Here is a 9,619-nt window from a genome sequence, read left to right as displayed (position 1 = left end):
TAAATCCATCATGGACAACACCTCTCACCACCTCCATGAGAGTGTGCGGTTCCTGAGCAGCTCCTTTAGCGGCAGACTTTTGCACCCTCGGTGTAGGAAGGAACGGTTCCTCAGGTCCTTCATTCCCTCTGCTGTCAGACTTTACAACATGCATGCCGCCTGATAAAATGAATGTGTTTCGTCTCTACTAGCAGCACTTGTGTTTATCCTTGTCTGTTATTTACCCTTTTTTGTAATTCTGGCACTTGTTTTATTCTTGCACTCGTATTATTATTGCACTGATATGCGCTGCTGTGACAAGTGAATTTCCCTGCTGTGGGATGAATAAAGTTCAATCAATCAGTCAAGAGTTGGTTCAGACTGAAGTCAAGTTTTTGATTTCAAAGCATGACACGTTAAATTGACTATGAAAGGGATCGTCTGATCCGAAGTCAGGTGCCTTATCCATTAGGCCACATCGCCATGTGAAATACTCCATGTTTTCAGTGTGGCCTTGATAAGACTGTTTAACGGTTCCCAACAAGCAAGGATGCCCAATGTGGGAACCGAACCCACGGCCCTGAGTTTAAGAGTCGCATGTTCTCCCCACTGAGCTAACCAGGCTTTTCGACCTTGGAATTGTTTCATTTTTTCATTTTTTTTGAATGGGTTAGGGGAAATAGAGAAATGTTTTAAGTGTGGCCTCTGAAACACATCTATTGATAAGACTAAAGAATCAAAGGTTCCCGACAAGTGTGGGCTGCCCAATATGGGGATAGAACCCACAACCCTGAGATTAAGACTTGCATGCTCTACCACCTGAGCTAACCAGGCTTCTCCTATTAAGAACTGTTTCATTCTTTCACTTTTTTTAATGGGTTTGGTTCACGAAAACCAGAAGCCACGTTTTAAATCTGGCCTCTGAAACACATTCGTTGATAAGACTAAACATTTAAAGGTTCCCAACAAGTGGCAGCTGTCCAATGTTGTCTCTAGTTGGAAACCCCAGCCCGAGTTGGAAACCCTAATTGGAAACCCTTGCCCCAGTTGGAATTCCTAGTTTGAAACCCTACCCGGAGTTGGAACCCTAGTTGGAAACCCTAGCCCTAGTTGGAAATGCTGGCTCTAGTGTGCAATAGAGAAAGCATTTTTTCTTTTGGTTTTTGTCACTTTGTTGCACTGAAAATGGAGATTGGGGGGGAGTCAGCACAACAAAAAAGAAATCAGAAACCAAAACCTTTCTGACAGTATAGAAAAGAATAATAAATAATACATAGAATAAGGTTTACTGTCTGTGAAGTTGAGTTTAATTGAAATGGCCAGTGGTTGAATCAATTTTACAGTAAAATAGCTCTGTAAAACCAACTATTCATGGCCTCGGTAGCGCAGGCGGTAGCGCGTCAGTCTAGTAAACTGAAAGTCGTGAGTTCAACCCTCACACGGGGCTATGTCTTATTTAGTCCTAACCCTAACTCGAGCCCTTGTTGGAAACCCTAGCCCCAGTTGGAAACCCAACTTTGAGAATGGTCAGACAGAAGTACCTTTTTCTTTTGATGAAGTTCAGTTTGATGGAAATGGCCGGTGGTTGAATCAATTTTACAGTAAAATAGAATTTTAAGACAGGTGCCACAAATTCTCGTTGGCGCAGGCGGTAGCGCGTCAGTGTCGTAATCTGAAAGTCGAGAGTTTGATCCTCACACGGTGCATGATTTATATATATTCCAACCCTAAATCTAGCCCTACCTGTAAACCCTAGTCCTAGTTGGAAACCCTAGCCCTAGCCTAGTTAAGTTTGATCAAAATGGGCGGTGGTTGAATCAATTTTACAGTAAAAAACAATTGCACAAATTGCAAATGCATAGCCTCGTTCGCGGAAGTGGTAGTGTGTCAGTCTCATAATCTGGAGGTCGTAAATTCGACCCTCACACAGGGCACACTTTTATATAGTCCTAACTCTAGCCCGAATTGGAAACCCTCATCCTCGTTGGAAGCCCCAGTTGGAAACCCTGGCCACAATTTGAAACCTTAGTTGGCTTCCCTAACCCGAGTTGGAAACCCTAGTTTCAGAATGCTCAGACTAAAAGTCACTTTATCTTTCTGTGAAGTTCAGTTTGATTGAAATGGCCGGTGGTTGGATCAATTTTACAGTAAAAAAGAATTGTAAAACTGTAAATGCACAGCCTCATTAATGCAGGTGCTAGCATGCCAGTCTCACAATCTAAAGGTCAAGAGTTCGGTCCTCAGGTGGGGCAGACTTTTTATATACCTAGTCCAAACTAGCCCTAACCCTAACTCTAGCCCTAGTTGGAAACCCTAGTCCTAGTTGGAAACCTTAGTTGAAAACCCTATTTTCAGTAGGGAGCAGGTTGCTCAGACTAAAATAACCTTTTCTTCTTTTAAGGGGTAGGGCAGCAAAGTAAGCAGGGATTGTGAATATCAGCAAGCACAGGTTGCTCAACTGGAGTCAAGAGAAACAAATTAAAAATTGTACATCAGATGAAAAATGTGCCTCTTTCTTTTGGCTTTTGTCACTGACATTTGGGGTCACCACAACAAAGATCAAAACAGCACAAAAACAGTTTACCTATATTTTGTCACGTCTCGCCCCCAACTGCTCCACTATGTGTCTGTCTTGGTTTCTGTCTGTGTGCTCGCCCCTCCCCTCCTGTGTGCCCATGATCAGTGTGATTGTTCCCACCTGCCTCTCGTTACCTGTCGTGTATAAAAGTCCTGTCTGCCCCTCTCTCCCTGTCGGATCATTGGTTTTGGTTTTGGTTGCTGTCGTTCGGTGTTGGCGTGCTGTCTTGGTGCCGTCGTGTCCTGCTGTCTTCTTGTTTCACGTCCCGGTCAGTCAAGTTATTGTTTAGGTCATGTCAGTTTACCGAGTCTGTATTTTGAGTTGCTTCGGTGGACCCTGGTCCGGGCTGCACTTGGTCGTCCTGCTCCATGCTCCACACCCGACCGTGACAGAATGATCCGACCATCACAGCGGCCAGCGCTTGGACCACCCTTCACCACCAGCTCCCGCTGCGACGCCCGATCCACATCCGAGCATGTTCCAGCGCCATGGGCTTGCAGCCGCCATCGGATCTTGCTCCAGCGACGCCGGGCTCACGGCCGCCATCGGAATTCCCCCCCGGCGCCATCAGCTCTGCGACCGTCGTCGGACTTCGCTGCCGCGACGCCGGACCCGCGGCCGCTATCGGAGTGCCCCCCCGGCGTCATCAGACTCACGGCCGCCATCGGGCTCCACCCCAGCGTCGCAGGACCCGCGAACGTCGCCAGACATCCAAGCCAGCTGCGTCGGACCCGCGATCGTCCCTGGCTCCGCTCCCTCTGCTGCGGCGCGTGATGGCTCTTGCCGCCGCGCACAGCCCCGCCTTCCGAATGTCGCCGATCACTGTACGGACTTTGTGAGTGGCCGCCGATCGCGGTACAGACTTCCCAAGGCGCCGCCCCAGTGCGGTTGTGTTTCCCCGAGTTTCCGCGGAGTGCGGTTCTGTTTCCCCAAGTCGCCGCCCGTGTGCTGTTGTGTTCCCCAAGTCGCCGCCCGAGCGCGGTTCTGTTCCCGAAGTCACCGCCAGAGTGCGGCTCTGTCCCCTAGGTCACCGCCAGAGTGCGGCTCTGTCCCCTAGGTCACCGCCAGAGTGCGGATCTGTCCCCGCAGTCACCGCCCGAGTGCGGATCTGTCCCCGCAGTCACCGCCCGAGTGCGGATCTGTCCCCGCAGTCGCCGCCAGAGTGCGGATCTGTCCCCGCAGTCGCCGCCAGAGTGCGGATCTGTCCCCGCAGTCGCCGCCAGAGTGCGGATCTGTCCCCGCAGTCGCCGCCAGAGTGCGGATCTGTCCCCGCAGTCGCCGCCAGAGTGCGGATCTGTCCCCGCAGTCGCCGCCAGAGTGCGGATCTGTCCCCGCAGTCGCCGCCAGAGTGCGGATCTGTCCCCGCAGTCGCCGCCAGAGTGCGGATCTGTCCCCGCAGTCGCCGCCAGAGTGCGGATCTGTCCCCGCAGTCGCCGCCAGAGTGCGGATCTGTCCCCGCAGTCGCCGCCAGAGTGCGGATCTGTTCCCCGAAGTCGCCGCCAGAGTGCGGTTCGGTTCCCCCAAGTCACCGCCCGAGTGCGGTTCGGTTCCCCAAGTCGCCGCCCGAGTGCGGTGCGGTTCGGTTCCCCAAGTCGCCGCCCGAGTGCGGTGCGGTTCGGTTCCCCAAGTCGCCGCCCGAGTGCGGTGCGGTTCGGTTCCCCAAGTCGCCGCCCGAGTGCGGCGCGGTTCGGTTCCCCAAGTCGCCGCCCGAGTGCGGCGCGGTTCGGTTCCCCAAGTCGCCGCCCGAGTGCGGCGCGGTTCGGTTCCCCAAGTCGCCGCCCGAGTGCGGCGCGGTTCGGTTCCCCTAGTTTTTTTTTTTTTTGGGACGTCGGGAGACGTCCCTTGTGGGGGGGGTTCTGTCACGTCTCGCCCCCAACTGCTCCACTATGTGTCTGTCTTGGTTTCTGTCTGTGTGCTCGCCCCTCCCCTCCTGTGTGCCCATGATCAGTGTGATTGTTCCCACCTGCCTCTCGTTACCTGTCGTGTATAAAAGTCCTGTCTGCCCCTCTCTCCCTGTCGGATCATTGGTTTTGGTTTTGGTTGCTGTCGTTCGGTGTTGGCGTGCTGTCTTGGTGCCGTCGTGTCCTGCTGTCTTCTTGTTTCACGTCCTGGTCAGTCAAGTTATTGTTTAGGTCATGTCAGTTTACCGAGTCTGTATTTTGAGTTGCTTCGGTGGACCCTGGTCCGGGCTGCACTTGGTCGTCCTGCTCCATGCTCCACACCCGACCGTGACATATTTTCCTCTTTCAATTTGATGATACACTAGACATGAATACCTGTTTAGATTTGAAATCTTATCCATTAGGCCAGATAGCCATACAGGAAATTCTGACAAGTGATAGCAGTGCAATGATTTTTGAGCATATACAGTAAATCTACAGCCTAGATTCAAGTGGAGTTAACTGACTGGATCAGAAGATTAAGGGGTTCAAGTCCCTTCGTTGTCAATTTAATGAATGTCAAGAGGAAAGTAGCCTAGTGGATAATGTGTCTAACATTAAATAATAGTTTTTATTTTGTTTCTGCATTACCCAATACATCTCCTTCACATTGTGACACATTCTCCCATTATCTGTCTGTGTTAGGTAGAGAAAAAGATTTTAAAGGAAAGGTAAGTATTGTTGTGTTGTGTTTTGTTGTATTGTGTGTTGTCATTACCGTATTTTCTGGACTATAAGTCACGTTTCTTTTCATAGTTTGGGTGGGGGGGCGACTTATACTGAGGAGCAACTTATACGTGATTTTTTGTCACAAATTTTCAAAATAAAAAAAAAAACGAAAAATGGATAAACGAACCGTGATGTAGCAAGGGATTACTGTAGTTTGAACTGCAAGTGACATCAGCGGCGCGGCGGTTGTTTACTTAAAGGACAAAGGATTCGATCACGGGATGACGAAGATGACGAAGGGCCCCATGTACTACCGGCATCTTTAGTGGCTTTGCTTGTAAGTGACACAGAGAACGGAGAGTTTTTTTTTCCCAATGATCATCACACACACATCTGGGTGTGGTGAGATTTGTCCTCTGCATTCAACCCATCCCCGTGTGATTTTGATCCATCCCCTGGGGGAGAGGGGAGCAGTGAGCAGCAGCGGTGCCGCGCTCGGGAATCATTTGGTGATCTAACACCCAATTCCACCCCTTAATGTTGAGTGCCAAGCAGGGAGGCAATTGGTCCCATTTTTATAGGTATGACCCGGCCGGGGTTTGAACCCACAACCTTCCAGTCTCAGGGCGGACACTCTACCACTAGTTTGAAGGATTTAATGATTTGGAGTGACACAGAAGGTTTGAAAAACTATTATATGTTTCACGCACACCCGGTCCTATTCTATGGAGCTCTCTTCGACCTCTGTGGATGGAAGTGCCACCTCCAGGGATGGAAGTCCACGCTGCCACACGCCTGGAAGTCGATGCCGGTGCTTGGGGCTGTGTGGCGGTGAACTGCTTATGTTATTGTTATTTGATATATTTGTCATTTTCAAAACTTGTTCAGGAAAAAAAATATTATTCAGTGGTAATGTTGGACGTTTTCAATAAATACAAATTCATACAGTTTTAGGGTTCTCAGGTTAAAAAAGGCAATGCATGCACGGGGGCCCCCAGGGCTGCGTGCTTAGTCCATTGCTCTTCACCCTGCTGACGCATGACTGCACTGCGACCTACAGCGACAACCGCATAGTGAAGTTTGCTGACGACACGACCATGGTGGGTCTCATCACGAAGGGCGACGAGACTCGGTACAGGTCGGAAGTTGACCTTCTGACCATGTGGTGCAGGGACAACAACCTCCTGCTGAACGTCAATAAGACCAAGGAAATCGTTGTTGACTTCCGGAAGGGTCACACAACACACCTGCCGCTGATCATCGACGGTGCTGTGGTGGAGTGGGTGAGCTGCACCAAGTTCCTGGGGGTGCACATCAGTGAGGACCTCTCCTGGTCCGCAAACACCTCGTCACTGGCAAAGAAAGCTCAGCGCCGCCTGTACTTCCTGCGGAAGCTCAGGCGTGCATGTGCTCCTCAGGCAGTCCTGTCTACATTCTACCGTGGCACCATTGAGAGCGTCCTCACCAGTTGCATCGCTGTCTGGGGTGGTAACTGCACTGAACAGAACTTGAAGGCCCTGCAGCGCATAGTGAATACGGCTGGTAAGATTATTGGTGCTTCGCTCCCCTCCCTGAAGGACATTTACACCTCCCATCTCGCCCGCAAGGCAACCTCGATTGCCAGAGATGTGAGTCACCCGGCTCACTCTTTGTTTGACCTTCTGCCCTCTGGGAAGAGGTATAGGAGCCTGCGCTCCCGCACCACCAGACTCGCCAACAGCTTCTTTCTCCAAGCTGTTAGGGCCCTGAACTCGCTACCCCCTTCTGCGTAGCGTGCGGCACTGTTGCGCTATTTTCTGGAATGTCTGCTGTACGCACACTTGCTCCTTTTTTTGCTCCTCTTATTTATTTATTTATTTGTTGTGTTATTTATTCATTATTTATTCAGCACGCTTTTGTTATACTTGTTTACTTGTTTGTCTGTTGTGGCCCATGTCTTGTCACCATGGGATAGGGGGGAACGAAATTTCGGTTTCTTTGTATGTCTTCGGCATGTGGACAAATTGACAATAAAGCTGACTTTGACTTTGACTTTGACTTAAACAGTTCTACGAATCCTGTTTCATCCACTGAGTGTGTATGTGTGCCACACGTTTTTAGCAATTAAGCCCGTGACTGAAAATGGCGTGTGCGGTAAAGACGTCGGCCCATGATCAAGAAGGTGGTTCACCCCATGTGAGGCTCAGCCATTGCACTACGGTTGTGCTGACCTCTGCAAATTCCCCTACTGTGTGAATCTTGACTGCATTATTTCTGGTAGTGGGGGACTGTGTTCGCGCTCTCCTCTGGTCTTTCTGATGAAAACAAAAATTAAGCGCAGTAGTATGCACATGGAGTTTAAGTCTGCGATGCTGTGACACACTGAACGCTTTTGATTATGTAATTAACTGTACTCTGGAACTGTGTGTCAGGGTTCTCCAGATTATTCTTATCGTATGATTATGTTGGAATGCAGCCTGTAATAAATAACCTAGCTAGATTAGTTTTATGCTTATGTTGGAATGCAACCTGTGATAAATCACCTAGCGTGTCCCATCCTACACAAAGTCGTAAAACACCCCTTGCTATGTTTTGACTAGAGGTCAAGGGCTTTCTCTATTCAGTCCACTCTTACCCCCACCCTGTTTCTCTTAATAAAAATGCTCTTGCAGGAGGCGAGAGTCAGACCTCCATTCGAACATCGCTGTACGCACAGCGACGAATGGACTCTCCACCTGCAGGTGTCTAAAGGGACTTACTCGTCTCCCGTGTGGTTCTTGCAAAATAAGTTGGACTGAGCGAATCTCTAACACTGTGCATTTGCTCGTTAAACTGTATTCACCAAATTAGCAAATGCAAAATAATATGTAATTACCACGTTTCTGACTCGTCATATGATATGAACGTATCAAAACCTTTTTGTCGGCTGTAGGTCTGTCTTTTTAAGAATGCGCCCGATTGTTGTTCCTCATACATCACAAGTATGGATTTCTAGAAAACAACTTTTACTTTCTAAAGTAAAATGACAGAAATATTTTCTAATGTCAAATATCAAACGCCACCAACGCAGTGGAGGTGAATTACACTCCAAACCATGCCAGCAACGTCAAAAGCCTCAATTATTTGCGACACAAGGGAGACATAGAGCATTTCCGAAGTTTGAAAAATCATTTGAGAAATTACGATCGTATTTTGTTTCCCGATTTGTGTTGAATAAAGTTATGAAATTACAAATTTTCAAATAAAACACAGGGATGGGATCATTTCCCGTTCTCTCAGACCAAAAGTACACGTACCAAGACATACAACTGTTTTTACCATCAATAATCAAAATAGACGCCCAATATAATTGAAAGAACGAGCGCCATCAGTGTTCGATCAGATACCTACAATCCTGTGCGCCAACAATGTTTAAAGTAAGTGAGACATTAATGAACACAAAATACTCGTTTAAACATTCTATTTTGCTTGAGTCTTTGTAAGTATAGTAAATCCATCAACTTCTATTGTTTGTATTAGAAGGAATGGTTGCTGCAATTTGAGTGTGAGACCGCCTGTGAATTTAGTGAGACCAGCAGTGGGGTGGCCCGTTTTGACTCAGATTTTCAGATCACTCGTTTCTCTTCAGATCGAATAAATCTTTCGCCTTTTACTAAAGATTTCTGTGGAGAGGAACAATAAAGAGTATACCATTTCCGTGGAGAGGAACAATAAGAGTATATCTCAATTTGTTGATGCTCTGCGAAAGAATATCAATATTGCAACGGATAGCCGCCTATATCATACTCCGTGCAACAATCATACGTTCACATAATTTATACCGGCACGTGTGAACATGTTCACATAAACAGAGAAATTATGCCGAGTGCAGACAGACAATCACGTTTAAAACCTCGTTTATCATCCATCCATTTATCCATCCTATTCCGCTTATCCGGGTTGGGTCGAGGGGGAGACAGCTTTAGGAGGGACTCCCAGGCTTCCCTCTCCCCAGCCACTTCATCCAACTCAACCCGGGGAATCCCAAGGCGTTCCCAGGCCAGCCGAGAGACATAGTCTTTCCAGCACGTCCTGGATCGCCCGCGAGGTCTCCTACCGGTGGGACATGTCCGGAACACTTCCAAAGGGAGGCGTCCAGGAGGCATCCTGATGAGATGCCTGAGCCACCTCATCTGGCTCCTCTCACCGTAGAAGAGCAGCGGCTCTACTCCGAGTCCCTCCCGGATGACCAAGCTTCTCAAGGGAGAGCCCGGACACCCTGCAGAGGAAACTCATTTCGGCCGCTTGTATTCTGGATCTCGTTCTTTCGGTCACGACCCAAAGCTCGTGACCATAGTTGAGGGTAGGAGCGTAGATCGACCGGTAAATTGAGAGCTTTGCCTTTTGTCTCAGCTCTCTCTTCACCACGACGGATTAGTACAGAGTTCGCATTACTGCCGACGCTGCACCAAACCGCCTGTCGATCTCGCGCTCC

General features: G+C 48.9%; 2 non-coding genes and 1 pseudogene across 2 annotated transcripts; all 3 read left to right on the top strand.

The window, feature by feature from the left end:
- Positions 1-1,353: 1,353 nt before the first annotated feature.
- Positions 1,354-1,426, top strand: trnat-agu (transfer RNA threonine (anticodon AGU)). The gene has a single exon. It is a non-coding gene; the product is annotated as a tRNA-Thr (tRNA).
- A 5,862-nt stretch (positions 1,427-7,288) lies between these two features.
- Positions 7,289-7,454, top strand: LOC125992914 (U1 spliceosomal RNA). Its single transcript, XR_007489860.1, has one exon. It is a non-coding gene; the product is annotated as a U1 spliceosomal RNA (small nuclear RNA).
- A 1,301-nt stretch (positions 7,455-8,755) lies between these two features.
- LOC125992926 (U5 spliceosomal RNA) lies at positions 8,756-8,840 on the top strand (annotated as a pseudogene).
- The last annotated feature ends 779 nt before the right edge of the window (positions 8,841-9,619 follow it).

The sequence above is a fragment of the Syngnathus scovelli genome, unplaced genomic scaffold, assembly GCF_024217435.2.
Source record: "Syngnathus scovelli strain Florida unplaced genomic scaffold, RoL_Ssco_1.2 HiC_scaffold_24, whole genome shotgun sequence".
Taxonomy (NCBI): Eukaryota; Metazoa; Chordata; class Actinopteri; order Syngnathiformes; family Syngnathidae; genus Syngnathus; species Syngnathus scovelli.
The sequence above is the reverse complement of the archived record's forward strand: the minus strand, read 5'-3'. Positions and strand labels throughout refer to the sequence as shown.